At 73.7% G+C, this 27,301-nt stretch overlaps 16 non-coding genes and 10 pseudogenes across 16 annotated transcripts; all 26 read right to left on the reverse strand.

The window, feature by feature from the left end:
* Positions 1 to 657: 657 nt before the first annotated feature.
* Positions 658 to 776, reverse strand: LOC133103060 (5S ribosomal RNA). Its single transcript, XR_009703172.1, has one exon. It is a non-coding gene; the product is annotated as a 5S ribosomal RNA (ribosomal RNA).
* A 918-nt stretch (positions 777 to 1,694) lies between these two features.
* Positions 1,695 to 1,813, reverse strand: LOC133103065 (5S ribosomal RNA). Its single transcript, XR_009703174.1, has one exon. It is a non-coding gene; the product is annotated as a 5S ribosomal RNA (ribosomal RNA).
* A 908-nt stretch (positions 1,814 to 2,721) lies between these two features.
* Positions 2,722 to 2,840, reverse strand: LOC133074769 (5S ribosomal RNA; annotated as a pseudogene).
* Positions 2,841 to 3,750: 910 nt separating this feature from the next.
* On the reverse strand, positions 3,751 to 3,869 carry LOC133103072 (5S ribosomal RNA). The gene has a single exon (XR_009703180.1). It is a non-coding gene; the product is annotated as a 5S ribosomal RNA (ribosomal RNA).
* A 910-nt stretch (positions 3,870 to 4,779) lies between these two features.
* Positions 4,780 to 4,898, reverse strand: LOC133077900 (5S ribosomal RNA; annotated as a pseudogene).
* A 946-nt stretch (positions 4,899 to 5,844) lies between these two features.
* LOC133103077 (5S ribosomal RNA) lies at positions 5,845 to 5,963 on the reverse strand. The gene has a single exon (XR_009703181.1). It is a non-coding gene; the product is annotated as a 5S ribosomal RNA (ribosomal RNA).
* A 918-nt stretch (positions 5,964 to 6,881) lies between these two features.
* Positions 6,882 to 7,000, reverse strand: LOC133103082 (5S ribosomal RNA). The gene has a single exon (XR_009703182.1). It is a non-coding gene; the product is annotated as a 5S ribosomal RNA (ribosomal RNA).
* Positions 7,001 to 7,910: 910 nt separating this feature from the next.
* LOC133077903 (5S ribosomal RNA) lies at positions 7,911 to 8,029 on the reverse strand (annotated as a pseudogene).
* Positions 8,030 to 8,939: 910 nt separating this feature from the next.
* On the reverse strand, positions 8,940 to 9,058 carry LOC133103087 (5S ribosomal RNA). The gene has a single exon (XR_009703183.1). It is a non-coding gene; the product is annotated as a 5S ribosomal RNA (ribosomal RNA).
* A 910-nt stretch (positions 9,059 to 9,968) lies between these two features.
* LOC133077909 (5S ribosomal RNA) lies at positions 9,969 to 10,087 on the reverse strand (annotated as a pseudogene).
* Positions 10,088 to 11,033: 946 nt separating this feature from the next.
* Positions 11,034 to 11,152, reverse strand: LOC133103092 (5S ribosomal RNA). The gene has a single exon (XR_009703184.1). It is a non-coding gene; the product is annotated as a 5S ribosomal RNA (ribosomal RNA).
* Positions 11,153 to 12,070: 918 nt separating this feature from the next.
* Positions 12,071 to 12,189, reverse strand: LOC133103097 (5S ribosomal RNA). Its single transcript, XR_009703185.1, has one exon. It is a non-coding gene; the product is annotated as a 5S ribosomal RNA (ribosomal RNA).
* Positions 12,190 to 13,098: 909 nt separating this feature from the next.
* LOC133077919 (5S ribosomal RNA) lies at positions 13,099 to 13,217 on the reverse strand (annotated as a pseudogene).
* A 946-nt stretch (positions 13,218 to 14,163) lies between these two features.
* LOC133103103 (5S ribosomal RNA) lies at positions 14,164 to 14,282 on the reverse strand. Its single transcript, XR_009703186.1, has one exon. It is a non-coding gene; the product is annotated as a 5S ribosomal RNA (ribosomal RNA).
* Positions 14,283 to 15,200: 918 nt separating this feature from the next.
* Positions 15,201 to 15,319, reverse strand: LOC133103109 (5S ribosomal RNA). The gene has a single exon (XR_009703187.1). It is a non-coding gene; the product is annotated as a 5S ribosomal RNA (ribosomal RNA).
* A 909-nt stretch (positions 15,320 to 16,228) lies between these two features.
* LOC133077923 (5S ribosomal RNA) lies at positions 16,229 to 16,347 on the reverse strand (annotated as a pseudogene).
* A 946-nt stretch (positions 16,348 to 17,293) lies between these two features.
* LOC133103114 (5S ribosomal RNA) lies at positions 17,294 to 17,412 on the reverse strand. The gene has a single exon (XR_009703189.1). It is a non-coding gene; the product is annotated as a 5S ribosomal RNA (ribosomal RNA).
* Positions 17,413 to 18,330: 918 nt separating this feature from the next.
* LOC133103119 (5S ribosomal RNA) lies at positions 18,331 to 18,449 on the reverse strand. Its single transcript, XR_009703190.1, has one exon. It is a non-coding gene; the product is annotated as a 5S ribosomal RNA (ribosomal RNA).
* Positions 18,450 to 19,357: 908 nt separating this feature from the next.
* On the reverse strand, positions 19,358 to 19,476 carry LOC133077926 (5S ribosomal RNA; annotated as a pseudogene).
* A 910-nt stretch (positions 19,477 to 20,386) lies between these two features.
* LOC133103129 (5S ribosomal RNA) lies at positions 20,387 to 20,505 on the reverse strand. The gene has a single exon (XR_009703193.1). It is a non-coding gene; the product is annotated as a 5S ribosomal RNA (ribosomal RNA).
* Positions 20,506 to 21,415: 910 nt separating this feature from the next.
* On the reverse strand, positions 21,416 to 21,534 carry LOC133077930 (5S ribosomal RNA; annotated as a pseudogene).
* A 940-nt stretch (positions 21,535 to 22,474) lies between these two features.
* Positions 22,475 to 22,593, reverse strand: LOC133103134 (5S ribosomal RNA). The gene has a single exon (XR_009703195.1). It is a non-coding gene; the product is annotated as a 5S ribosomal RNA (ribosomal RNA).
* Positions 22,594 to 23,511: 918 nt separating this feature from the next.
* Positions 23,512 to 23,630, reverse strand: LOC133103137 (5S ribosomal RNA). The gene has a single exon (XR_009703196.1). It is a non-coding gene; the product is annotated as a 5S ribosomal RNA (ribosomal RNA).
* Positions 23,631 to 24,538: 908 nt separating this feature from the next.
* On the reverse strand, positions 24,539 to 24,657 carry LOC133077934 (5S ribosomal RNA; annotated as a pseudogene).
* A 910-nt stretch (positions 24,658 to 25,567) lies between these two features.
* Positions 25,568 to 25,686, reverse strand: LOC133103141 (5S ribosomal RNA). Its single transcript, XR_009703197.1, has one exon. It is a non-coding gene; the product is annotated as a 5S ribosomal RNA (ribosomal RNA).
* A 908-nt stretch (positions 25,687 to 26,594) lies between these two features.
* LOC133077940 (5S ribosomal RNA) lies at positions 26,595 to 26,713 on the reverse strand (annotated as a pseudogene).
* Between the last annotated feature and the right edge of the window lie 588 nt (positions 26,714 to 27,301).

The raw sequence follows: 27,301 nt of genomic DNA on the forward strand, positions 1-27,301 counted from the left end.
GGCTTAAGGGCCTGTGGCCCTCGGTCCCTTGTGCATTCCCCACCCTGTCAATCCACACAGTGCTAGGCGCAGCCCAGCCACGGCCTGGCCGGCCCGCCTGCCCAACGGCAGTTGGCCCGAAGCCACTGGGAGCCACCATTGAGCCGGCACGGCCCCTTAGACACAGCAACGCCACCCTTGCCCCCACGCCAACTGCCGAGCAAAGTTCCTGGCGCCTGGTGTCTAGCCAGCCCAGCGAACCGGTCCCAGCCCACGACCCCGCTCCCACTCTCGGCCGTGGCGAAGTGGCAAAGGGTGGGCTTTTTCCGGAGGGAGCTGTGGAGAGACACACGGGCAGACAGGGGGCTGCGGCGCGGCTGGGCTCCGGTGGGGGCGGCCAAGTGCAGGTCGAGGGCTTCGTGGGCCGCACGGATGGCACCCCGGCCTGCGGCGGAGTCTGGGTCCGGGCCAGCCACCACGGGAGCGGCTGGGGTGGCGGCTGCCTTCCAGGGCCGCCTTCTGGCCGCCTGGCCGGCCAGGCCGGCGCGGAGCGCCCCCTCTGGCGCGCTGTGGTGGGAGGGGCCGGAGGAGGTGGGGCCTGCAGCGCTGCCCGGCGGGGGCGGGGGCGGGGGCGGAGGCGGCGGGCGACTAAAGGAGAAGGCGGAGCGGGAGGCAAAAAGCCTACAGCACCCGGTATTCCCAGGCGGTCTCCCATCCAAGTACTAACCAGGCCCGACCCTGCTTAGCTTCCGAGATCAGACGAGATCGGGCGCGTTCAGGGTGGTATGGCCGTAGACGTTAAGAGGGGCCCGCGGAGTGCCTCTTGAGGCCCAGCTTCGCTGGCGCTTGCGCCTCCCCGCCAGCCCGGCGGCCAGCCCGCCCCGGCAGGGCCCCGCCGCCCGCCCAGGCAGGGCAACGGCGGCCTCGGGTACCAGGGGGGTGGCGGAGGGTTCGGCGACCTCCCAGCCCAGGGCGGGCGGGACCCACCAAACCGTTCGGCGCTTGGCGCCCCGCCCCAGATCCCGCACGTCGCTCACAGGGACGTGGCCCCGGAGGCTTCAGGGCCCGGGGCCCGCGGTCCCTTGGGCCTCCCCTCTGCCCGCCCACGCGGCGCTAGGCGCAGCCCAGCCGCAGCCCGGGCCGGCCCTCCTGCCCGACGGCAGTCGGCCCTTAACCCACTGGGAGCCACCATTGAGTCGGCACGGCCCCTTAGCCCCAGCAAGGCCACCCTTGCCCCCACGCCACCCGCCGAGCACAGGACCCGGCGCCTTGTGGCCGGCCGGCCCGGAGGACCGGCCCCGGCCCCCGCCCCCGCTCCCGCCCCCGGCCGTGGCGAAACGGCGGAGGGGGGGCTTTTTCCGGAGGGAGCTGTGGAGAGACACACCGGCAGATAGGTGGCTGCGCCGGGGCTGGGCGCTGGTGGGGGCGGCCAGGTGCAGGTCAAGGGGCTCGCGGGCTGCACGGCCGGCACCCGGGCCTGAGGCGGAGTCTGGGTTCAGGCCAGCCACCCCGGGAGCGGCTGGGATGCGGCTGCCTTCCAGGGCCGCCTTCTGGCCGCCTGGCCGGCCAGGCAGGCGGAGAGCGCCCCCTCTGGCGCGCTGTGGTGGGAGGGGCCGGAGGAGGTGGGGCCTGCAGCGGTGCCCGGCGGGGGCGGGGGCGGGGGCGGGGGCGGAGGCGGCGGGCGACTAAAGGAGAAGGCGGAGCGGGAGGCAAAAAGCCTACAGCACCCGGTATTCCCAGGCGGTCTCCCATCCAAGTACTAACCAGGCCCGACCCTGCTTAGCTTCCGAGATCAGACGAGATCGGGCGCGTTCAGGGTGGTATGGCCGTAGACGCAGGAGGGGCCCGCGCGGTGCCTCTTGAGGCCCAGCTTCGCTGGTGCCTGCGCCTTACCGCCATGCCGGCGGCCAGCCCTCTCCGGCAGGGCCCTGCCGCCCGCCCAGGCAGGCGACAGGAGGCCTCGGGGACCCGGGGGTGGCGGAGTGGTGGGCCACCTCGCAGCCCAGGGCGGGCGGGACGCTCCAGGCCCGTCGGCGCTTGGCGCCCCGCCGCAGATCCCGCTCGACGCTCACAGGGACGCGGCCCCGGAGGCTTCAGGGCCCGGCGGCCGCGGTCCCTTGGGCATCCCCCCCTGCCCGCCCACGCGGAGTTAGGCGCAGCCCGGCCACGGCCGGGCCGGCCCTCCGGCCGGGCAGCAGCTGGCCCGAAGCCACTGGGAGCCACCATGGAGTGGGCACGGCCCCTTAGCCCCAGCAAGGCCCCCCCTTGCCCCCACGCCGCCCGCCGAGCACAGGACCCCGGCCCTGGTGGACGGCAGGCCCGGAGAAGCGGCCCAGGCCCCCGCCCCCGCTCCCGCCCCCGGCCGTGGCGAAACGGCGGAGGGGGGGCTTTTTCCGGAGGGAGCTGTGGAGAGACACACGGGCAGACAGGGGGCTGCGGCGCGGCTGGGCTCCGGTGGGGGCGGCCAAGTGCAGGTCGAGGGCTTCGTGGGCCGCACGGACGGTACCCCGGCCTGCGGCGGAGTCTGGGTCCGGGCCAGCCACCACGGGAGCGGCTGGGGTGGCGGCTGCCTTCCAGGGCCGCATTCTGGCCGCATGTCCAGCCAGCTCGGCGGGGAGCGATCCCTCCGGCGCGCTGTGTTGGGAGGGACGTGAGGAGGTGAGGCCTGCAGCGATGCTCAGCGGGGCGGAGGCGGCCTCGGCCGCGGGCCACTAAATGTCAAGGCGGAGCGGGAGGCAAAAAAGCCTACAGCACTCGGTATTCCCATGTGGTCTCCCATCCAGGTACAAAACAGGCCAGACCCTGATTAGCTTCCGAGATCAGACGAGGTGTGGTGCGTTCAGGGAGGTGTGGCCGTAGAATGCAGCGGGGGCCGCGGTGTGCCTCTTGAGGCTTAGCTTCGCTGGTGCTGGCGACTTACCGCCAGCCCGGCAGCCAACCCTCTCCGGCGCGGCCCTGCCGTCCGCCCAGGCAAGCGACAGGAGGCCTCGAGGGCCCGGGGGTGGTGGAGTTGTGGGCGACTTCGCAGCTCAGGTCAGGCGGGACCCTCCAGGCCTGTAGGCGCTTGGCCCTCCACCCCAGAGCCGCTCAACGCTCACAGGACTTGGCCCCGGAGGCTTAAGGGCCTGTGGCCCTCGGTCCCTTGTGCATTCCCCACCCTGTCAATCCACACAGTGCTAGGCGCAGCCCAGCCACGGCCTGGCCGGCCCGCCTGCCCAACGGCAGTTGGCCCGAAGCCACTGGGAGCCACCATTGAGCCGGCACGGCCCCTTAGACACAGCAACGCCACCCTTACCCCCACGCCAACTGCCGAGCAAAGTTCCCGGCGCCTGGTGTCTAGCCAGCCCAGCGAACCGGTCCCAGCCCACGACCCCGCTCCCACTCTCGGCCGTGGCGAAGTGGCAAAGGGTGGGCTTTTTCCGGAGGGAGCTGTGGAGAGACACACGGGCAGACAGGGGGCTGCGGCGCGGCTGGGCTCCGGTGGGGGCGGCCAAGTGCAGGTCGAGGGCTTCGTGGGCCGCACGGACGGCACCCCGGCCTGCGGCGGAGTCTGGGTCCGGGCCAGCCACCACGGGAGCGGCTGGGGTGGCGGCTGCCTTCCAGGGCCGCCTTCTGGCCGCCTGGCCGGCCAGGCCGGCGCGGAGCGCCCCCTCTGGCGCGCTGTGGTGGGAGGGGCCGGAGGAGGTGGGGCCTGCAGCGCTGCCCGGCGGGGGCCGGGGCGGGGGCGGAGGCGGCGGGCGACTAAAGGAGAAGGCGGAGCGGGAGGCAAAAAGCCTACAGCACCCGGTATTCCCAGGCGGTCTCCCATCCAAGTACTAACCAGGCCCGACCCTGCTTAGCTTCCGAGATCAGACGAGATCGGGCGCGTTCAGGGTGGTATGGCCGTAGACGCAGGAGGGGCCCGCGCGGTACCTCTTGAGGCCCAGCTTCGCTGGCGCCTGCGCCTTACCGCCATGCCGGGGGCCAGCCCTCTCCGGCAGGGCCCTGCCGCCCGCCCAGGCAGGCGACAGGAGGCCTCGGGGACCCGGGGGTGGCGGAGTGGTGGGCCACCTCGCAGCCCAGGGCGGGCGGGACGCTCCAGGCCCGTCGGCGCTTGGCGCCCCGCCGCAGATCCCGCTCGACGCTCACAGGGACGCGGCCCCGGAGGCTTCAGGGCTCGGCGGCCGCGGTCCCTTGGGCATCCCCCCCTGCCCGCCCACGCAGAGTTAGGCGCAGCCCGGCCACGGCCGGGCCGGCCCTCCGGCCGGGCAGCAGCTGGCCCGAAGCCACTGGGAGCCACCATGGAGTGGGCACGGCCCCTTAGCCCCAGCAAGGCCCCCCCTTGCCCCCACGCCGCCCGCCGAGCACAGGACCCCGGCCCTGGTGGCCGGCAGGCCCGGAGAAGCGGCCCCGGCCCCCGCCCCCGCTCCCGCCCCCGGCCGTGGCGAAACGGCGGAGGGGGGGGCTTTTTCCGGAGGGAGCTGTGGAGAGACACACGGGCAGACAGGGGGCTGCGGCGCGGCTGGGCTCCGGTGGGGGCGGCCAAGTGCAGGTCGAGGGCCTCGCGGGCCGCACGGACGGCACCCCGGCCTGCGGCGGAGTCTGGGTCCGGGCCAGCCACCACGGGAGCGGCTGGGGTGGCGGCTGCCTTCCAGGGCCGCATTCTGGCCGCATGTCCAGCCAGCTCGGCGGGGAGCGATCCCTCCGGCGCGCTGTGTTGGGAGGGACGTGAGGAGGTGAGGCCTGCAGCGGTGCTCAGCGGGGGCGGAGGCGGCCTCGGCCGCGGGCCACTAAATGTCAAGGCGGAGCGGGAGGCAAAAAAGCCTACAGCACTCGGTATTCCCATGTGGTCTCCCATCCAGGTACGAAACAGGCCAGACCCTGATTAGCTTCCGAGATCAGACGAGGTGTGGTGCGTTCAGGGAGGTGTGGCCGTAGAATGCAGCGGGGGCCACGGTGTGCCTCTTGAGGCTTAGCTTCGCTGGTGCTGGCGACTTACCGCCAGCCCGGCAGCCAACCCTCTCCGGCGCGGCCCTGCCGTCCGCCCAGGCAAGCGACAGGAGGCCTCGAGGGCCCGGGGGTGGTGGAGTTGTGGGCGACTTCGCAGCTCAGGTCAGGCGGGACCCTCCAGGCCTGTAGGCGCTTGGCCCTCCGCCCCAGAGCCGCTCAACGCTCACAGGACTTGGCCCCGGAGGCTTAAGGGCCTGTGGCCCTCGGTCCCTTGTGCATTCCCCACCCTGTCAATCCACACAGTGCTAGGCGCAGCCCAGCCACGGCCTGGCCGGCCCGCCTGCCCAACGGCAGTTGGCCCGAAGCCACTGGGAGCCACCATTGAGCCGGCACGGCCCCTTAGACACAGCAACGCCACCCTTGCCCCCACGCCAACTGCCGAGCAAAGTTCCCGGCGCCTGGTGTCTAGCCAGCCCAGCGAACCGGTCCCAGCCCACGACCCCGCTCCCACTCTCGGCCGTGGCGAAGTGGCAAAGGGTGGGCTTTTTCCGGAGGGAGCTGTGGAGAGACACACGGGCAGACAGGGGGCTGCGGCGCGGCTGGGCTCCGGTGGGGGCGGCCAAGTGCAGGTCGAGGGCTTCGTGGGCCGCACGGACGGCACCCCGGCCTGCGGCGGAGTCTGGGTCCGGGCCAGCCACCACGGGAGCGGCTGGGGTGGCGGCTGCCTTCCAGGGCCGCCTTCTGGCCGCCTGGCCGGCCAGGCCGGCGCGGAGTGCCCCCTCTGGCGCGCTGTGGTGGGAGGGGCCGGAGGAGGTGGGGCCTGCAGCGCTGCCCGGCGGGGGCGGGGGCGGGGGCGGAGGCAGCCGCCTCGGCCTTGGCCTCGGCCTCGGCCTAGGCCGCGGGCGACTAAAGGAGAAGGCGGAGCGGGAGGCAAAAAGCCTACAGCACCCGGTATTCCCAGGCGGTCTCCCATCCAAGTACTAACCAGGCCCGACCCTGCTTAGCTTCCGAGATCAGACGAGATCGGGCGCGTTCAGGGTGGTATGGCCGTAGACGTTAAAAGGGGCCCGCGGAGTGCCTCTTGAGGCCCAGCTTCGCTGGCGCTTGCGCCTCCCCGCCAGCCCGGCGGCCAGCCCGCCCCGGCAGGGCCCCGCCGCCCGCCCAGGCAGGGCAACGGCGGCCTCGGGTACCAGGGGGGTGGCGGAGGGTTCGGCGACCTCCCAGCCCAGGGCGGGCGGGACCCACCAAACCGTTCGGCGCTTGGCGCCCCGCCCCAGATCCCGCACGTCGCTCACAGGGACGTGGCCCCGGAGGCTTCAGGGCCCGGGGCCCGCGGTCCCTTGGGCCTCCCCTCTGCCCGCCCACGCGGCGCTAGGCGCAGCCCAGCCGCAGCCCGGGCCGGCCCTCCTGCCCGACGGCAGTCGGCCCTTAACCCACTGGGAGCCACCATTGAGTCGGCACGGCCCCTTAGCCCCAGCAAGGCCACCCTTGCCCCCACGACACCCGCCGAGCACAGGACCCGGCGCCTTGTGGCCGGCCGGCCCGGAGCACCGGCCCCGGCCCCCGCCCCCGCTCCCGCCCCCGGCCGTGGCGAAACGGCGGAGGGGGGGCTTTTTCCGGAGGGAGCTGTGGAGAGACACACCGGCAGATAGGTGGCTGCGCCGGGGCTGGGCGCTGGTGGGGGCGGCCAGGTGCAGGTCAAGGGGCTCGCGGGCCGCACGGCCGGCACCCGGGCCTGAGGCGGAGTCTGGGTTCAGGCCAGCCACCCCGGGAGCGGCTGGGATGCGGCTGCCTTCCAGGGCCGCCTTCTGGCCGCCTGGCCGGCCAGGCAGGCGGAGAGCGCCCCCTCTGGCGCGCTGTGGTGGGAGGGGCCGGAGGAGGTGGGGCCTGCAGCGGTGCCCGGCGGGGGCGGGGGCGGGGGCGGGGGCGGAGGCGGCGGGCGACTAAAGGAGAAGGCGGAGCGGGAGGCAAAAAGCCTACAGCACCCGGTATTCCCAGGCGGTCTCCCATCCAAGTACTAACCAGGCCCGACCCTGCTTAGCTTCCGAGATCAGACGAGATCGGGCGCGTTCAGGGTGGTATGGCCGTAGACGCAGGAGGGGCCCGCGCGGTGCCTCTTGAGGCCCCAGCTTCGCTGGCGCCTGCGCCTTACCGCCATGCCGGCGGCCAGCCCTCTCCCGCAGGGCCCTGCCGCCCGCCCAGGCAGGCGACAGGAGGCCTCGGGGACCCGGGGGTGGCGGAGTGGTGGGCCACCTCGCAGCCCAGGGCGGGCGGGACGCTCCAGGCCCGTCGGCGCTTGGCGCCCCGCCGCAGATCCCGCTCGACGCTCACAGGGACGTGGCCCCGGAGGCTTCAGGGCCCGGCGGCCGCGGTCCCTTGGGCATCCCCCCCTGCCCGCCCATGCGGAGTTAGGCGCAGCCCGGCCACGGCCGGGCCGGCCCTCCGGCCGGGCAGCAGCTGGCCCGAAGCCACTGGGAGCCACCATGGAGTGGGCACGGCCCCTTAGCCTCAGCAAGGCCCCCCCTTGCCCCCACGCCGCCCGCCGAGCACAGGACCCCGGCCCTGGTGGCCGGCAGGCCCGGAGAAGCGGCCCCGGCCCCCGCCCCCGCTCCCGCCCCCGGTCGTGGCGAAACGGCGGAGGGGGGGGCTTTTTCCGGAGGGAGCTGTGGAGAGACACACGGGCAGACAGGGGGCTGCGGCGCGGCTGGGCTCCGGTGGGGGCGGCCAAGTGCAGGTCGAGGGCTTCATGGGCCGCACGGACGGTACCCCGGCCTGCGGCGGAGTCTGGGTCCGGGCCAGCCACCACGGGAGCGGCTGGGGTGGCGGCTGCCTTCCAGGGCCGCATTCTGGCCGCATGTCCAGCCAGCTCGGCGGGGAGCGATCCCTCCGGCGCGCTGTGTTGGGAGGGACGTGAGGAGGTGAGGCCTGCAGCGGTGCTCAGCGGGGCGGAGGCGGCCTCGGCCGCGGGCCACTAAATGTCAAGGCGGAGCGGGAGGCAAAAAAGCCTACAGCACTCGGTATTCCCATGTGGTCTCCCATCCAGGTACGAAACAGGCCAGACCCTGATTAGCTTCCGAGATCAGACGAGGTGTGGTGCGTTCAGGGAGGTGTGGCCGTAGAATGCAGCGGGGGCCACGGTGTGCCTCTTGAGGCTTAGCTTCGCTGGTGCTGGCGACTTACCGCCAGCCCGGCAGCCAACCCTCTCCGGCGCGGCCCTGCCGTCCGCCCAGGCAAGCGACAGGAGGCCTCGAGGGCCCGGGGGTGGTGGAGTTGTGGGCGACTTCGCAGCTCAGGTCAGGCGGGACCCTCCAGGCCTGTAGGCGCTTGGCCCTCCGCCCCAGAGCCGCTCAACGCTCACAGGACTTGGCCCCGGAGACTTAAGGGCCTGTGGCCCTCGGTCCCTTGTGCATTCCCCACCCTGTCAATCCACACAGTGCTAGGCGCAGCCCAGCCACGGCCTGGCCGGCCCGCCTGCCCAACGGCAGTTGGCCCGAAGCCACTGGGAGCCACCATTGAGCCGGCACGGCCCCTTAGACACAGCAACGCCACCCTTGCCCCCACGCCAACTGCCGAGCAAAGTTCCCGGCGCCTGGTGTCTAGCCAGCCCAGCGAACCGGTCCCAGCCCACGACCCCGCTCCCACTCTCGGCCGTGGCGAAGTGGCAAAGGGTGGGCTTTTTCCGGAGGGAGCTGTGGAGAGACACACGGGCAGACAGGGGGCTGCGGCGCGGCTGGGCTCCGGTGGGGGCGGCCAAGTGCAGGTCGAGGGCTTCGTGGGCCGCACGGACGGCATCCCGGCCTGCGGCGGAGTCTGGGTCCGGGCCAGCCACCACGGGAGCGGCTGGGGTGGCGGCTGCCTTCCAGGGCCGCCTTCTGGCCGCCTGGCCGGCCAGGCCGGCGCGGAGCGCCCCCTCTGGCGCGCTGTGGTGGGAGGGGCCGGAGGAGGTGGGGCCTGCAGCGCTGCCCGGCGGGGGCCGGGGCGGGGGCGGAGGCGGCGGGCGACTAAAGGAGAAGGCGGAGCGGGAGGCAAAAAGCCTACAGCACCCGGTATTCCCAGGCGGTCTCCCATCCAAGTACTAACCAGGCCCGACCCTGCTTAGCTTCCGAGATCAGACGAGATCGGGCGCGTTCAGGGTGGTATGGCCGTAGACGCAGGAGGGGCCCGCGCGGTGCCTCTTGAGGCCCAGCTTCGCTGGCGCCTGCGCCTTACCGCCATGCCGGCGGACAGCCCTCTCCCGCAGGGCCCTGCCGCCCGCCCAGGCAGGCGACAGGAGGCCTCGGGGACCCGGGGGTGGCGGAGTGGTGGGCCACCTCGCAGCCCAGGGCGGGCGGGACGCTCCAGGCCCGTCGGCGCTTGGCGCCCCGCCGCAGATCCCGCTCGACGCTCACAGGGACGCGGCCCCGGAGGCTTCAGGGCCCGGCGGCCGCGGTCCCTTGGGCATCCCCCCCTGCCCGCCCACGCGGAGTTAGGCGCAGCCCGGCCACGGCCGGGCCGGCCCTCCGGCCGGGCAGCAGCTGGCCCGAAGCCACTGGGAGCCACCATGGAGTGGGCACGGCCCCTTAGCCCCAGCAAGGCCCCCCCTTGCCCCCATGCCGCCCGCCGAGCACAGGACCCCGGCCCTGGTGGCCGGCAGGCCCGGAGAAGCGGCCCCGGCCCCCGCCCCCGCTCCCGCCCCCGGCCGTGGCGAAACGGCGGAGGGGGGGGCTTTTTCCGGAGGGAGCTGTGGAGAGACACACGGGCAGACAGGGGGCTGCGGCGCGGCTGGGCTCCGGTGGGGGCGGCCAAGTGCAGGTCGAGGGCCTCGCGGGCCGCACGGACGGCACCCCGGCCTGCGGCGGAGTCTGGGTCCGGGCCAGCCACCACGGGAGCGGCTGGGGTGGCGGCTGCCTTCCAGGGCCGCATTCTGGCCGCATGTCCAGCCAGCTCGGCGGGGAGCGATCCCTCCGGCGCGCTGTGTTGGGAGGGACGTGAGGAGGTGAGGCCTGCAGCGGTGCTCAGCGGGGGCGGAGGCGGCCTCGGCCGCGGGCCACTAAATGTCAAGGCGGAGCGGGAGGCAAAAAAGCCTACAGCACTCGGTATTCCCATGTGGTCTCCCATCCAGGTACGAAACAGGCCAGACCCTGATTAGCTTCCGAGATCAGACGAGGTGTGGTGCGTTCAGGGAGGTGTGGCCGTAGAATGCAGCGGGGGCCACGGTGTGCCTCTTGAGGCTTAGCTTCGCTGGTGCTGGCGACTTACCGCCAGCCCGGCAGCCAACCCTCTCCGGCGCGGCCCTGCCGTCCGCCCAGGCAAGCGACAGGAGGCCTCGAGGGCCCGGGGGTGGTGGAGTTGTGGGCGACTTCGCAGCTCAGGTCAGGCGGGACCCTCCAGGCCTGTAGGCGCTTGGCCCTCCGCCCCAGAGCCGCTCAACGCTCACAGGACTTGGCCCCGGAGGCTTAAGGGCCTGTGGCCCTCGGTCCCTTGTGCATTCCCCACCCTGTCAATCCACACAGTGCTAGGCGCAGCCCAGCCACGGCCTGGCCGGCCCGCCTGCCCAACGGCAGTTGGCCCGAAGCCACTGGGAGCCACCATTGAGCCGGCACGGCCCCTTAGACACAGCAACGCCACCCTTGCCCCCACGCCAACTGCCGAGCAAAGTTCCCGGCGCCTGGTGTCTAGCCAGCCCAGCGAACCGGTCCCAGCCCACGACCCCGCTCCCACTCTCGGCCGTGGCGAAGTGGCAAAGGGTGGGCTTTTTCCGGAGGGAGCTGTGGAGAGACACACGGGCAGACAGGGGGCTGCGGCGCGGCTGGGCTCCGGTGGGGGCGGCCAAGTGCAGGTCGAGGGCTTCGTGGGCCGCACGGACGGCACCCCGGCCTGCGGCGGAGTCTGGGTCCGGGCCAGCCACCACGGGAGCGGCTGGGGTGGCGGCTGCCTTCCAGGGCCGCCTTCTGGCCGCCTGGCCGGCCAGGCCGGCGCGGAGCGCCCCCTCTGGCGCGCTGTGGTGGGAGGGGCCGGAGGAGGTGGGGCCTGCAGCGCTGCCCGGCGGGGGCGGGGGCGGGGGCGGAGGCAGCGGCCTCGGCCTCGGCCTCGGCCTCGGCCTAGGCCGCGGGCGACTAAAGGAGAAGGCGGAGCGGGAGGCAAAAAGCCTACAGCACCCGGTATTCCCAGGCGGTCTCCCATCCAAGTACTAACCAGGCCCGACCCTGCTTAGCTTCCGAGATCAGACGAGATCGGGCGCGTTCAGGGTGGTATGGCCGTAGACGTTAAGAGGGGCCCGCGGAGTGCCTCTTGAGGCCCAGCTTCGCTGGCGCTTGCGCCTCCCCGCCAGCCCGGCGGCCAGCCCGCCCCGGCAGGGCCCCGCCGCCCGCCCAGGCAGGGCAACGGCGGCCTCGGGTACCAGGGGGGTGGCGGAGGGTTCGGCGACCTCCCAGCCCAGGGCGGGCGGGACCCACCAAACCGTTCGGCGCTTGGCGCCCCGCCCCAGATCCCGCACGTCGCTCACAGGGACGTGGCCCCGGAGGCTTCAGGGCCCGGGGCCCGCGGTCCCTTGGGCCTCCCCTCTGCCCGCCCACGCGGCGCTAGGCGCAGCCCAGCCGCAGCCCGGGCCGGCCCTCCTGCCCGACGGCAGTCGGCCCTTAACCCACTGGGAGCCACCATTGAGTCGGCACGGCCCCTTAGCCCCAGCAAGGCCACCCTTGCCCCCACGCCACCCGCCGAGCACAGGACCCGGCGCCTTGTGGCCGGCCGGCCCGGAGCACCGGCCCCGGCCCCCGCCCCCGCTCCCGCCCCCGGCCGTGGCGAAACGGCGGAGGGGGGGCTTTTTCCGGAGGGAGCTGTGGAGAGACACACCGGCAGATAGGTGGCTGCGCCGGGGCTGGGCGCTGGTGGGGGCGGCCAGGTGCAGGTCAAGGGGCTCGCGGGCCGCACGGCCGGCACCCGGGCCTGAGGCGGAGTCTGGGTTCAGGCCAGCCACCCCGGGAGCGGCTGGGATGCGGCTGCCTTCCAGGGCCGCCTTCTGGCCGCCTGGCCGGCCAGGCAGGCGGAGAGCGCCCCCTCTGGCGCGCTGTGGTGGGAGGGGCCGGAGGAGGTGGGGCCTGCAGCGGTGCCCGGCGGGGGCGGGGGCGGGGGCGGGGGCGGAGGCGGCGGGCGACTAAAGGAGAAGGCGGAGCGGGAGGCAAAAAGCCTACAGCACCCGGTATTCCCAGGCGGTCTCCCATCCAAGTACTAACCAGGCCCGACCCTGCTTAGCTTCCGAGATCAGACGAGATCGGGCGCGTTCAGGGTGGTATGGCCGTAGACGCAGGAGGGGCCCGCGCGGTGCCTCTTGAGGCCCAGCTTCGCTGGCGCCTGCGCCTTACCGCCATGCCGGCGGCCAGCCCTCTCCGGCAGGGCCCTGCCGCCCGCCCAGGCAGGCGACAGGAGGCCTCGGGGACCCGGGGGTGGCGGAGTGGTGGGCCACCTCGCAGCCCAGGGCGGGCGGGACGCTCCAGGCCCGTCGGCGCTTGGCGCCCCGCCGCAGATCCCGCTCGACGCTCACAGGGACGCGGCCCCGGAGGCTTCAGGGCCCGGCGGCCGCGGTCCCTTGGGCATCCCCCCCTGCCCGCCCACGCGGAGTTAGGCGCAGCCCGGCCACGGCCGGGCCGGCCCTCCGGCCGGGCAGCAGCTGGCCCGAAGCCACTGGGAGCCACCATGGAGTGGGCACGGCCCCTTAGCCCCAGCAAGGCCCCCCCTTGCCCCCACGCCGCCCGCCGAGCACAGGACCCCGGCCCTGGTGGCCGGCAGGCCCGGAGAAGCGGCCCCGGCCCCCGCCCCCGCTCCCGCCCCCGGCCGTGGCGAAACGGCGGAGGGGGGGCTTTTTCCGGAGGGAGCTGTGGAGAGACACACGGGCAGACAGGGGGCTGCGGCGCGGCTGGGCTCCGGTGGGGGCGGCCAAGTGCAGGTCGAGGGCCTCGCGGGCCGCACGGACGGCACCCCGGCCTGCGGCGGAGTCTGGGTCCGGGCCAGCCACCACGGGAGCGGCTGGGGTGGCGGCTGCCTTCCAGGGCCGCATTCTGGCCGCATGTCCAGCCAGCTCGGCGGGGAGCGATCCCTCCGGCGCGCTGTGTTGGGAGGGACGTGAGGAGGTGAGGCCTGCAGCGGTGCTCAGCGGGGGCGGAGGCGGCCTCGGCCGCGGGCCACTAAATGTCAAGGCGGAGCGGGAGGCAAAAAAGCCTACAGCACTCGGTATTCCCATGTGGTCTCCCATCCAGGTACGAAACAGGCCAGACCCTGATTAGCTTCCGAGATCAGACGAGGTGTGGTGCGTTCAGGGAGGTGTGGCCGTAGAATGCAGCGGGGGCCACGGTGTGCCTCTTGAGGCTTAGCTTCGCTGGTGCTGGCGACTTACCGCCAGCCCGGCAGCCAACCCTCTCCGGCGCGGCCCTGCCGTCCGCCCAGGCAAGCGACAGGAGGCCTCGAGGGCCCGGGGGTGGTGGAGTTGTGGGCGACTTCGCAGCTCAGGTCAGGCGGGACCCTCCAGGCCTGTAGGCGCTTGGCCCTCCGCCCCAGAGCCGCTCAACGCTCACAGGACTTGGCCCCGGAGGCTTAAGGGCCTGTGGCCCTCGGTCCCTTGTGCATTCCCCACCCTGTCAATCCACACAGTGCTAGGCGCAGCCCAGCCACGGCCTGGCCGGCCCGCCTGCCCAACGGCAGTTGGCCCGAAGCCACTGGGAGCCACCATTGAGCCGGCACGGCCCCTTAGACACAGCAACGCCACCCTTGCCCCCACGCCAACTGCCGAGCAAAGTTCCCGGCGCCTGGTGTCTAGCCAGCCCAGCGAACCGGTCCCAGCCCACGACCCCGCTCCCACTCTCGGCCGTGGCGAAGTGGCAAAGGGTGGGCTTTTTCCGGAGGGAGCTGTGGAGAGACACACGGGCAGACAGGGGGCTGCGGCGCGGCTGGGCTCCGGTGGGGGCGGCCAAGTGCAGGTCGAGGGCTTCGTGGGCCGCACGGACGGCACCCCGGCCTGCGGCGGAGTCTGGGTCCGGGCCAGCCACCACGGGAGCGGCTGGGGTGGCGGCTGCCTTCCAGGGCCGCCTTCTGGCCGCCTGGCCGGCCAGGCCGGCGCGGAGCGCCCCCTCTGGCGCGCTGTGGTGGGAGGGGCCGGAGGAGGTGGGGCCTGCAGCGCTGCCCGGCGGGGGCGGGGGCGGGGGCGGAGGCAGCGGCCTCGGCCTCGGCCTCGGCCTCGGCCTAGGCCGCGGGCGACTAAAGGAGAAGGCGGAGCGGGAGGCAAAAAGCCTACAGCACCCGGTATTCCCAGGCGGTCTCCCATCCAAGTACTAACCAGGCCCGACCCTGCTTAGCTTCCGAGATCAGACGAGATCGGGCGCGTTCAGGGTGGTATGGCCGTAGACGTTAAGAGGGGCCCGCGGAGTGCCTCTTGAGGCCCAGCTTCGCTGGCGCTTGCGCCTCCCCGCCAGCCCGGCGGCCAGCCCGCCCCGGCAGGGCCCCGCCGCCCGCCCAGGCAGGGCAACGGCGGCCTCGGGTACCAGGGGGGTGGCGGAGGGTTCGGCGACCTCCCAGCCCAGGGCGGGCGGGACCCACCAAACCGTTCGGCGCTTGGCGCCCCGCCCCAGATCCCGCACGTCGCTCACAGGGACGTGGCCCCGGAGGCTTCAGGGCCCGGGGCCCGCGGTCCCTTGGGCCTCCCCTCTGCCCGCCCACGCGGCGCTAGGCGCAGCCCAGCCGCAGCCCGGGCCGGCCCTCCTGCCCGACGGCAGTCGGCCCTTAACCCACTGGGAGCCACCATTGAGTCGGCACGGCCCCTTAGCCCCAGCAAGGCCACCCTTGCCCCCACGCCACCCGCCGAGCACAGGACCCGGCGCCTTGTGGCCGGCCGGCCCGGAGCACCGGCCCCGGCCCCCGCCCCCGCTCCCGCCCCCGGCCGTGGCGAAACGGCGGAGGGGGGGCTTTTTCCGGAGGGAGCTGTGGAGAGACACACCGGCAGATAGGTGGCTGCGCCGGGGCTGGGCGCTGGTGGGGGCGGCCAGGTGCAGGTCAAGGGGCTCGCGGGCCGCACGGCCGGCACCCGGGCCTGAGGCGGAGTCTGGGTTCAGGCCAGCCACCCCGGGAGCGGCTGGGATGCGGCTGCCTTCCAGGGCCGCCTTCTGGCCGCCTGGCCGGCCAGGCAGGCGGAGAGCGCCCCATCTGGCGCGCTGTGGTGGGAGGGGCCGGAGGAGGTGGGGCCTGCAGCGGTGCCCGGCGGGGGCGGGGGCGGGGGCGGGGGCGGAGGCGGCGGGCGACTAAAGGAGAAGGCGGAGCGGGAGGCAAAAAGCCTACAGCACCCGGTATTCCCAGGCGGTCTCCCATCCAAGTACTAACCAGGCCCGACCCTGCTTAGCTTCCGAGATCAGACGAGATCGGGCGCGTTCAGGGTGGTATGGCCGTAGACGCAGGAGGGGCCCGCGCGGTGCCTCTTGAGGCCCAGCTTCGCTGTCGCCTGCGCCTTACCGCCATGCCGGCGGCCAGCCCTCTCCGGCAGGGCCCTGCCGCCCGCCCAGGCAGGCGACAGGAGGCCTCGGGGACCCGGGGGTGGCGGAGTGGTGGGCCACCTCGCAGCCCAGGGCGGGCGGGACGCTCCAGGCCCGTCGGCGCTTGGCGCCCCGCCGCAGATCCCGCTCGACGCTCACAGGGACGCGGCCCCGGAGGCTTCAGGGCCCGGCGGCCGCGGTCCCTTGGGCATCCCCCCCTGCCCGCCCACGCGGAGTTAGGCGCAGCCCGGCCACGGCCGGGCCGGCCCTCCGGCCGGGCAGCAGCTGGCCCGAAGCCACTGGGAGCCACCATGGAGTGGGCACGGCCCCTTAGCCCCAGCAAGGCCCCCCCTTGCCCCCACGCCGCCCGCCGAGCACAGGACCCCGGCCCTGGTGGCCGGCAGGCCCGGAGAAGCGGCCCCGGCCCCCGCCCCCGCTCCCGCCCCCGGCCGTGGCGAAACGGCGGAGGGGGGGCTTTTTCCGGAGGGAGCTGTGGAGAGACACACGGGCAGACAGGGGGCTGCGGCGCGGCTGGGCTCCGGTGGGGGCGGCCAAGTGCAGGTCGAGGGCCTCGCGGGCCGCACGGACGGCACCCCGGCCTGCGGCGGAGTCTGGGTCCGGGCCAGCCACCACGGGAGCGGCTGGGGTGGCGGCTGCCTTCCAGGGCCGCATTCTGGCCGCATGTCCAGCCAGCTCGGCGGGGAGCGATCCCTCCGGCGCGCTGTGTTGGGAGGGACGTGAGGAGGTGAGGCCTGCAGCGGTGCTCAGCGGGGGCGGAGGCGGCCTCGGCCGCGGGCCACTAAATGTCAAGGCGGAGCGGGAGGCAAAAAAGCCTACAGCACTCGGTATTCCCATGTGGTCTCCCATCCAGGTACGAAACAGGCCAGACCCTGATTAGCTTCCGAGATCAGACGAGGTGTGGTGCGTTCAGGGAGGTGTGGCCGTAGAATGCAGCGGGGGCCACGGTGTGCCTCTTGAGGCTTAGCTTCGCTGGTGCTGGCGACTTACCGCCAGCCCGGCAGCCAACCCTCTCCGGCGCGGCCCTGCCGTCCGCCCAGGCAAGCGACAGGAGGCCTCGAGGGCCCGGGGGTGGTGGAGTTGTGGGCGACTTCGCAGCTCAGGTCAGGCGGGACCCTCCAGGCCTGTAGGCGCTTGGCCCTCCGCCCCAGAGCCGCTCAACGCTCACAGGACTTGGCCCCGGAGGCTTAAGGGCCTGTGGCCCTCGGTCCCTTGTGCATTCCCCACCCTGTCAATCCACACAGTGCTAGGCGCAGCCCAGCCACGGCCTGGCCGGCCCGCCTGCCCAACGGCAGTTGGCCCGAAGCCACTGGGAGCCACCATTGAGCCGGCACGGCCCCTTAGACACAGCAACGCCACCCTTGCCCCCACGCCAACTGCCGAGCAAAGTTCCCGGCGCCTGGTGTCTAGCCAGCCCAGCGAACCGGTCCCAGCCCACGACCCCGCTCCCACTCTCGGCCGTGGCGAAGTGGCAAAGGGTGGGCTTTTTCCGGAGGGAGCTGTGGAGAGACACACGGGCAGACAGGGGGCTGCGGCGCGGCTGGGCTCCGGTGGGGGCGGCCAAGTGCAGGTCGAGGGCTTCGTGGGCCGCACGGACGGCACCCCGGCCTGCGGCGGAGTCTGGGTCCGGGCCAGCCACCACGGGAGCGGCTGGGGTGGCGGCTGCCTTCCAGGGCCGCCTTCTGGCCGCCTGGCCGGCCAGGCCGGCGCGGAGCGCCCCCTCTGGCGCGCTGTGGTGGGAGGGGCCGGAGGAGGTGGGGCCTGCAGCGCTGCCCGGCGGGGGCGGGGGCGGGGGCGGAGGCAGCGGCCTTGGCCTCGGCCTCGGCCTCGGCCTAGGCCGCGGGCGACTAAAGGAGAAGGCGGAGCGGGAGGCAAAAAGCCTACAGCACCCGGTATTCCCAGGCGGTCTCCCATCCAAGTACTAACCAGGCCCGACCCTGCTTAGCTTCCGAGATCAGACGAGATCGGGCGCGTTCAGGGTGGTATGGCCGTAGACGTTAAGAGGGGCCCGCGGAGTGCCTCTTGAGGCCCAGCTTCGCTGGCGCTTGCGCCTCCCCGCCAGCCCGGCGGCCAGCCCGCCCCGGCAGGGCCCCGCCGCCCGCCCAGGCAGGGCAACGGCGGCCTCGGGTACCAGGGGGGTGGCGGAGGGTTCGGCGACCTCCCAGCCCAGGGCGGGCGGGACCCACCAAACCGTTCGGCGCTTGGCGCCCCGCCCCAGATCCCGCACGTCGCTCACAGGGACGTGGCCCCGGAGGCTTCAGGGCCCGGGGCCCGCGGTCCCTTGGGCCTCCCCTCTGCCCGCCCACGCGGCGCTAGGCGCAGCCCAGCCGCAGCCCGGGCCGGCCCTCCTGCCCGACGGCAGTCGGCCCTTAACCCACTGGGAGCCACCATTGAGTCGGCACGGCCCCTTAGCCCCAGCAAGGCCACCCTTGCCCCCACGCCACCCGCCGAGCACAGGACCCGGCGCCTTGTGGCCGGCCGGCCCGGAGCACCGGCCCCGGCCCCCGCCCCCGCTCCCGCCCCCGGCCGTGGCGAAACGGCGGAGGGGGGGCTTTTTCCGGAGGGAGCTGTGGAGAGACACACCGGCAGATAGGTGGCTGCGCCGGGGCTGGGCGCTGGTGGGGGCGGCCAGGTGCAGGTCAAGGGGCTCGCGGGCCGCACGGCCGGCACCCGGGCCTGAGGCGGAGTCTGGGTTCAGGCCAGCCACCCCGGGAGCGGCTGGGATGCGGCTGCCTTCCAGGGCCGCCTTCTGGCCGCCTGGCCGGCCAGGCAGGCGGAGAGCGCCCCCTCTGGCGCGCTGTGGTGGGAGGGGCCGGAGGAGGTGGGGCCTGCAGCGGTGCCCGGCGGGGGCGGGGGCGGGGGCGGGGGCGGAGGCGGCGGGCGACTAAAGGAGAAGGCGGAGCGGGAGGCAAAAAGCCTACAGCACCCGGTATTCCCAGGCGGTCTCCCATCCAAGTACTAACCAGGCCCGACCCTGCTTAGCTTCCGAGATCAGACGAGATCGGGCGCGTTCAGGGTGGTATGGCCGTAGACGCAGGAGGGGCCCGCGCGGTGCCTCTTGAGGCCCAGCTTCGCTGGCGCCTGCGCCTTACCGCCATGCCGGCGGCCAGCCCTCTCCGGCAGGGCCCTGCCGCCCGCCCAGGCAGGCGACAGGAGGCCTCGGGGACCCGGGGGTGGCGGAGTGGTGGGCCACCTCGCAGCCCAGGGCGGGCGGGACGCTCCAGGCCCGTCGGCGCTTGGCGCCCCGCCGCAGATCCCGCTCGACGCTCACAGGGACGCGGCCCCGGAGGCTTCAGGGCCCGGCGGCCGCGGTCCCTTGGGCATCCCCCCCTGCCCGCCCACGCGGAGTTAGGCGCAGCCCGGCCACGGCCGGGCCGGCCCTCCGGCCGGGCAGCAGCTGGCCCGAAGCCACTGGGAGCCACCATGGAGTGGGCACGGCCCCTTAGCCCCAGCAAGGCCCCCCCTTGCCCCCACGCCGCCCGCCGAGCACAGGACCCCGGCCCTGGTGGACGGCAGGCCCGGAGAAGCGGCCCCGGCCCCCGCCCCCGCTCCCGCCCCCGGCCGTGGCGAAACGGCGGAGGGGGGGCTTTTTCCGGAGGGAGCTGTGGAGAGACACACGGGCAGACAGGGGGCTGCGGCGCGGCTGGGCTCCGGTGGGGGTGGCCAAGTGCAGGTCGAGGGCTTCGTGGGCCGCACGGACGGTACCCCGGCCTGCGGCGGAGTCTGGGTCCGGGCCAGCCACCACGGGAGCGGCTGGGGTGGCGGCTGCCTTCCAGGGCCGCATTCTGGCCGCATGTCCAGCCAGCTCGGCGGGGAGCGATCCCTCCGGCGCGCTGTGTTGGGAGGGACGTGAGGAGGTGAGGCCTGCAGCGGTGCTCAGGGGGGCGGAGGCGGCCTCGGCCGCGGGCCACTAAATGTCAAGGCAGAGCGGGAGGCAAAAAAGCCTACAGCACTCGGTATTCCCATGTGGTCTCCCATCCAGGTACGAAACAGGCCAGACCCTGATTAGCTTCCGAGATCAGACGAGGTGTGGTGCGTTCAGGGAGGTGTGGCCGTAGAATGCAGCGGGGGCCACGGTGTGCCTCTTGAGGCTTAGCTTCGCTGGTGCTGGCGACTTACCGCCAGCCCGGCAGCCAACCCTCTCCGGCGCGGCCCTGCCGTCCGCCCAGGCAAGCGACAGGAGGCCTCGAGGGCCCGGGGGTGGTGGAGTTGTGGGCGACTTCGCAGCTCAGGTCAGGCGGGACCCTCCAGGCCTGTAGGCGCTTGGCCCTCCGCCCCAGAGCCGCTCAACGCTCACAGGACTTGGCCCCGGAGACTTAAGGGCCTGTGGCCCTCGGTCCCTTGTGCATTCCCCACCCTGTCAATCCACACAGTGCTAGGCGCAGCCCAGCCACGGCCTGGCCGGCCCGCCTGCCCAACGGCAGTTGGCCCGAAGCCACTGGGAGCCACCATTGAGCCGGCACGGCCCCTTAGACACAGCAACGCCACCCTTGCCCCCACGCCAACTGCCGAGCAAAGTTCCCGGCGCCTGGTGTCTAGCCAGCCCAGCGAACCGGTCCCAGCCCACGACCCCGCTCCCACTCTCGGCCGTGGCGAAGTGGCAAAGGGTGGGCTTTTTCCGGAGGGAGCTGTGGAGAGACACACGGGCAGACAGGGGGCTGCGGCGCGGCTGGGCTCCGGTGGGGGCGGCCAAGTGCAGGTCGAGGGCTTCGTGGGCCGCACGGACGGCACCCCGGCCTGCGGCGGAGTCTGGGTCCGGGCCAGCCACCACGGGAGCGGCTGGGGTGGCGGCTGCCTTCCAGGGCCGCCTTCTGGCCGCCTGGCCGGCCAGGTCGGCGCGGAGCGCCCCCTCTGGCGCGCTGTGGTGGGAGGGGCCGGAGGAGGTGGGGCCTGCAGCGCTGCCCGGCGGGGGCCGGGGCGGGGGCGGAGGCGGCGGGCGACTAAAGGAGAAGGCGGAGCGGGAGGCAAAAAGCCTACAGCACCCGGTATTCCCAGGCGGTCTCCCATCCAAGTACTAACCAGGCCCGACCCTGCTTAGCTTCCGAGATCAGACGAGATCGGGCGCGTTCAGGGTGGTATGGCCGTAGACGCAGGAGGGGCCCGCGCGGTACCTCTTGAGGCCCAGCTTCGCTGGCGCCTGCGCCTTACCGCCATGCCGGCGGACAGCCCTCTCCCGCAGGGCCCTGCCGCCCGCCCAGGCAGGCGACAGGAGGCCTCGGGGACCCGGGGGTGGCGGAGTGGTGGGCCACCTCGCAGCCCAGGGCGGGCGGGACGCTCCAGGCCCGTCGGCGCTTGGCGCCCCGCCGCAGATCCCGCTCGACGCTCACAGGGACGCGGCCCCGGAGGCTTCAGGGCCCGGCGGCCGCGGTCCCTTGGGCATCCCCCCCTGCCCGCCCACGCGGAGTTAGGCGCAGCCCGGCCACGGCCGGGCCGGCCCTCCGGCCGGGCAGCAGCTGGCCCGAAGCCACTGGGAGCCACCATGGAGTGGGCACGGCCCCTTAGCCCCAGCAAGGCCCCCCCTTGCCCCCACGCCGCCCGCCGAGCACAGGACCCCGGCCCTGGTGGCCGGCAGGCCCGGAGAAGCGGCCCCGGCCCCCGCCCCCGCTCCCGCCCCCGGCCGTGGCGAAACGGCGGAGGGGGGGGCTTTTTCCGGAGGGAGCTGTGGAGAGACACACGGGCAGACAGGGGGCTGCGGCACGGCTGGGCTCCGGTGGGGGCGGCCAAGTGCAGGTCGAGGGCCTCGCGGGCCGCACGGACGGCACCCCGGCCTGCGGCGGAGTCTGGGTCCGGGCCAGCCACCACGGGAGCGGCTGGGGTGGCGGCTGCCTTCCAGGGCCGCATTCTGGCCGCATGTCCAGCCAGCTCGGCGGGGAGCGATCCCTCCGGCGCGCTGTGTTGGGAGGGACGTGAGGAGGTGAGGCCTGCAGCGGTGCTCAGCGGGGGCGGAGGCGGCCTCGGCCGCGGGCCACTAAATGTCAAGGCGGAGCGGGAGGCAAAAAAGCCTACAGCACTCGGTATTCCCATGTGGTCTCCCATCCAGGTACGAAACAGGCCAGACCCTGATTAGCTTCCGAGATCAGACGAGGTGTGGTGCGTTCAGGGAGGTGTGGCCGTAGAATGCAGCGGGGGCCACGGTGTGCCTCTTGAGGCTTAGCTTCGCTGGTGCTGGCGACTTACCGCCAGCCCGGCAGCCAACCCTCTCCGGCGCGGCCCTGCCGTCCGCCCAGGCAAGCGACAGGAGGCCTCGAGGGCCCGGGGGTGGTGGAGTTGTGGGCGACTTCGCAGCTCAGGTCAGGCGGGACCCTCCAGGCCTGTAGGCGCTTGGCCCTCCGCCCCAGAGCCGCTCAACGCTCACAGGACTTGGCCCCGGAGGCTTAAGGGCCTGTGGCCCTCGGTCCCTTGTGCATTCCCCACCCTGTCAATCCACACAGTGCTAGGCGCAGCCCAGCCACGGCCTGGCCGGCCCGCCTGCCCAACGGCAGTTGGCCCGAAGCCACTGGGAGCCACCATTGAGCCGGCACGGCCCCTTAGACACAGCAACGCCACCCTTGCCCCCACGCCAACTGCCGAGCAAAGTTCCCGGCGCCTGGTGTCTAGCCAGCCCAGCGAACCGGTCCCAGCCCACGACCCCGCTCCCACTCTCGGCCGTGGCGAAGTGGCAAAGGGTGGGCTTTTTCCGGAGGGAGCTGTGGAGAGACACACGGGCAGACAGGGGGCTGCGGCGCGGCTGGGCTCCGGTGGGGGCGGCCAAGTGCAGGTCGAGGGCTTCGTGGGCCGCACGGACGGCACCCCGGCCTGCGGCGGAGTCTGGGTCCGGGCCAGCCACCACGGGAGCGGCTGGGGTGGCGGCTGCCTTCCAGGGCCGCCTTCTGGCCGCCTGGCCGGCCAGGCCGGCGCGGAGCGCCCCCTCTGGCGCGCTGTGGTGGGAGGGGCCGGAGGAGGTGGGGCCTGCAGCGCTGCCCGGCGGGGGCGGGGGCGGGGGCGGAGGCAGCGGCCTCGGCCTCGGCCTCGGCCTAGGCCGCGGGCGACTAAAGGAGAAGGCGGAGCGGGAGGCAAAAAGCCTACAGCACCCGGTATTCCCAGGCGGTCTCCCATCCAAGTACTAACCAGGCCCGACCCTGCTTAGCTTCCGAGATCAGACGAGATCGGGCGCGTTCAGGGTGGTATGGCCGTAGACGTTAAGAGGGGCCCGCGGAGTGCCTCTTGAGGCCCAGCTTCGCTGGCGCTTGCGCCTCCCCGCCAGCCCGGCGGCCAGCCCGCCCCGGCAGGGCCCCGCCGCCCGCCCAGGCAGGGCAACGGCGGCCTCGGGTACCAGGGGGGTGGCGGAGGGTTCGGCGACCTCCCAGCCCAGGGCGGGCGGGACCCACCAAACCGTTCGGCGCTTGGCGCCCCGCCCCAGATCCCGCACGTCGCTCACAGGGACGTGGCCCCGGAGGCTTCAGGGCCCGGGGCCCGCGGTCCCTTGGGCCTCCCCTCTGCCCGCCCACGCGGCGCTAGGCGCAGCCCAGCCGCAGCCCGGGCCGGCCCTCCTGCCCGACGGCAGTCGGCCCTTAACCCACTGGGAGCCACCATTGAGTCGGCACGGCCCCTTAGCCCCAGCAAGGCCACCCTTGCCCCCACGCCACCCGCCGAGCACAGGACCCGGCGCCTTGTGGCCGGCCGGCCCGGAGCACCGGCCCCGGCCCCCGCCCCCGCTCCCGCCCCCGGCCGTGGCGAAACGGCGGAGGGGGGGCTTTTTCCGGAGGGAGCTGTGGAGAGACACACCGGCAGATAGGTGGCTGCGCCGGGGCTGGGCGCTGGTGGGGGCGGCCAGGTGCAGGTCAAGGGGCTCGCGGGCCGCACGGCCGGCACCCGGGCCTGAGGCGGAGTCTGGGTTCAGGCCAGCCACCCCGGGAGCGGCTGGGATGCGGCTGCCTTCCAGGGCCGCCTTCTGGCCGCCTGGCCGGCCAGGCAGGCGGAGAGCGCCCCCTCTGGCGCGCTGTGGTGGGAGGGGCCGGAGGAGGTGGGGCCTGCAGCGGTGCCCGGCGGGGGCGGGGGCGGGGGCGGGGGCGGAGGCGGCGGGCGACTAAAGGAGAAGGCGGAGCGGGAGGCAAAAAGCCTACAGCACCCGGTATTCCCAGGCGGTCTCCCATCCAAGTACTAACCAGGCCCGACCCTGCTTAGCTTCCGAGATCAGACGAGATCGGGCGCGTTCAGGGTGGTATGGCCGTAGACGCAGGAGGGGCCCGCGCGGTGCCTCTTGAGGCCCAGCTTCGCTGGCGCCTGCGCCTTACCGCCATGCCGGCGGCCAGCCCTCTCCGGCAGGGCCCTGCCGCCCGCCCAGGCAGGCGACAGGAGGCCTCGGGGACCCGGGGGTGGCGGAGTGGTGGGCCACCTCGCAGCCCAGGGCGGGCGGGACGCTCCAGGCCCGTCGGCGCTTGGCGCCCCGCCGCAGATCCCGCTCGACGCTCACAGGGACGCGGCCCCGGAGGCTTCAGGGCCCGGCGGCCGCGGTCCCTTGGGCATCCCCCCCTGCCCGCCCACGCGGAGTTAGGCGCAGCCCGGCCACGGCCGGGCCGGCCCTCCGGCCGGGCAGCAGCTGGCCCGAAGCCACTGGGAGCCACCATGGAGTGGGCACGGCCCCTTAGCCCCAGCAAGGCCCCCCCTTGCCCCCACGCCGCCCGCCGAGCACAGGACCCCGGCCCTGGTGGACGGCAGGCCCGGAGAAGCGGCCCCGGCCCCCGCCCCCGCTCCCGCCCCCGGCCGTGGCGAAACGGCGGAGGGGGGGCTTTTTCCGGAGGGAGCTGTGGAGAGACACACGGGCAGACAGGGGGCTGCGGCGCGGCTGGGCTCCGGTGGGGGTGGCCAAGTGCAGGTCGAGGGCTTCGTGGGCCGCACGGACGGTACCCCGGCCTGCGGCGGAGTCTGGGTCCGGGCCAGCCACCACGGGAGCGGCTGGGGTGGCGGCTGCCTTCCAGGGCCGCATTCTGGCCGCATGTCCAGCCAGCTCGGCGGGGAGCGATCCCTCCGGCGCGCTGTGTTGGGAGGGACGTGAGGAGGTGAGGCCTGCAGCGGTGCTCAGCGGGGCGGAGGCGGCCTCGGCCGCGGGCCACTAAATGTCAAGGCAGAGCGGGAGGCAAAAAAGCCTACAGCACTCGGTATTCCCATGTGGTCTCCCATCCAGGTACGAAACAGGCCAGACCCTGATTAGCTTCCGAGATCAGACGAGGTGTGGTGCGTTCAGGGAGGTGTGGCCGTAGAATGCAGCGGGGGCCACGGTGTGCCTCTTGAGGCTTAGCTTCGCTGGTGCTGGCGACTTACCGCCAGCCCGGCAGCCAACCCTCTCCGGCGCGGCCCTGCCGTCCGCCCAGGCAAGCGACAGGAGGCCTCGAGGGCCCGGGGGTGGTGGAGTTGTGGGCGACTTCGCAGCTCAGGTCAGGCGGGACCCTCCAGGCCTGTAGGCGCTTGGCCCTCCGCCCCAGAGCCGCTCAACGCTCACAGGACTTGGCCCCGGAGACTTAAGGGCCTGTGGCCCTCGGTCCCTTGTGCATTCCCCACCCTGTCAATCCACACAGTGCTAGGCGCAGCCCAGCCACGGCCTGGCCGGCCCGCCTGCCCAACGGCAGTTGGCCCGAAGCCACTGGGAGCCACCATTGAGCCGGCACGGCCCCTTAGACACAGCAACGCCACCCTTGCCCCCACGCCAACTGCCGAGCAAAGTTCCCGGCGCCTGGTGTCTAGCCAGCCCAGCGAACCGGTCCCAGCCCACGACCCCGCTCCCACTCTCGGCCGTGGCGAAGTGGCAAAGGGTGGGCTTTTTCCGGAGGGAGCTGTGGAGAGACACACGGGCAGACAGGGGGCTGCGGCGCGGCTGGGCTCCGGTGGGGGCGGCCAAGTGCAGGTCGAGGGCTTCGTGGGCCGCACGGACGGCACCCCGGCCTGCGGCGGAGTCTGGGTCCGGGCCAGCCACCACGGGAGCGGCTGGGGTGGCGGCTGCCTTCCAGGGCCGCCTTCTGGCCGCCTGGCCGGCCAGGCCGGCGCGGAGCGCCCCCTCTGGCGCGCTGTGGTGGGAGGGGCCGGAGGAGGTGGGGCCTGCAGCGCTGCCCGGCGGGGGCGGGGGCGGGGGCGGAGGCGGCGGGCGACTAAAGGAGAAGGCGGAGCGGGAGGCAAAAAGCCTACAGCACCCGGTATTCCCAGGCGGTCTCCCATCCAAGTACTAACCAGGCCCGACCCTGCTTAGCTTCCGAGATCAGACGAGATCGGGCGCGTTCAGGGTGGTATGGCCGTAGACGCAGGAGGGGCCCGCGCGGTGCATCTTGAGGCCCAGCTTCGCTGGCGCCTGCGCCTTACCGCCATGCCGGCGGCCAGCCCTCTCCGGCAGGGCCCTGCCGCCCGCCCAGGCAGGCGACAGGAGGCCTCGGGGACCCGGGGGTGGCGGAGTGGTGGGCCACCTCGCAGCCCAGGGCGGGCGGGACGCTCCAGGCCCGTCGGCGCTTGGCGCCCCGCCGCAGATCCCGCTCGACGCTCACAGGGACGCGGCCCCGGAGGCTTCAGGGCCCGGCGGCCGCGGTCCCTTGGGCATCCCCCCCTGCCCGCCCACGCGGAGTTAGGCGCAGCCCGGCCACGGCCGGGCCGGCCCTCCGGCCGGGCAGCAGCTGGCCCGAAGCCACTGGGAGCCACCATGGAGTGGGCACGGCCCCTTAGCCCCAGCAAGGCCCCCCTTGCCCCCACGCCGCCCGCCGAGCACAGGACCCCGGCCCTGGTGGACGGCAGGCCCGGAGAAGCGGCCCCGGCCCCCGCCCCCGCTCCCGCCCCCGGCCGTGGCGAAACGGCGGAGGGGGGGCTTTTTCCGGCGGGAGCTGTGGAGAGACACACGGGCAGACAGGGGGCTGCGGCGCGGCTGGGCTCCGGTGGGGGCGGCCAAGTGCAGGTCGAGGGCCTCGCGGGCCACACGGACGGCACCCCGGCCTGCGGCGGAGTCTGGGTCCGGGCCAGCCACCACGGGAGCGGCTGGGGTGGCGGCTGCCTTCCAGGGCCGCATTCTGGCCGCATGTCCAGCCAGCTCGGCGGGGAGCGATCCCTCCGGCGCGCTGTGTTGGGAGGGACGTGAGGAGGTGAGGCCTGCAGCGGTGCTCAGCGGGGGCGGAGGCGGCCTCGGCCGCGGGCCACTAAATGTCAAGGCGGAGCGGGAGGCAAAAAAGCCTACAGCACTCGGTATTCCCATGTGGTCTCCCATCCAGGTACGAAACAGGCCAGACCCTGATTAGCTTCCGAGATCAGACGAGGTGTGGTGCGTTCAGGGAGGTGTGGCCGTAGAATGCAGCGGGGGCCACGGTGTGCCTCTTGAGGCTTAGCTTCGCTGGTGCTGGCGACTTACCGCCAGCCCGGCAGCCAACCCTCTCCGGCGCGGCCCTGCCGTCCGCCCAGGCAAGCGACAGGAGGCCTCGAGGGCCCGGGGGTGGTGGAGTTGTGGGCGACTTCGCAGCTCAGGTCAGGCGGGACCCTCCAGGCCTGTAGGCGCTTGGCCCTCCGCCCCAGAGCCACTCAACGCTCACAGGACTTGGCCCCGGAGGCTTAAGGGCCTGTGGCCCTCGGTCCCTTGTGCATTCCCCACCCTGTCAATCCACACAGTGCTAGGCGCAGCCCAGCCACGGCCTGGCCGGCGCGCCTGCCCAACGGCAGTTGGCCCGAAGCCACTGGGAGCCACCATTGAGCCGGCACGGCCCCTTAGACACAGCAACGCCACCCTTGCCCCCACGCCAACTGCCGAGCAAAGTTCCCGGCGCCTGGTGTCTAGCCAGCCCAGCGAACCGGTCCCAGCCCACGACCCCGCTCCCACTCTCGGCCGTGGCGAAGTGGCAAAGGGTGGGCTTTTTCCGGAGGGAGCTGTGGAGAGACACACGGGC

The sequence above is a fragment of the Eubalaena glacialis genome, chromosome 1 (genome assembly GCF_028564815.1).
Source record: "Eubalaena glacialis isolate mEubGla1 chromosome 1, mEubGla1.1.hap2.+ XY, whole genome shotgun sequence".
NCBI classification, from domain to species: Eukaryota; Metazoa; Chordata; class Mammalia; order Artiodactyla; family Balaenidae; genus Eubalaena; species Eubalaena glacialis.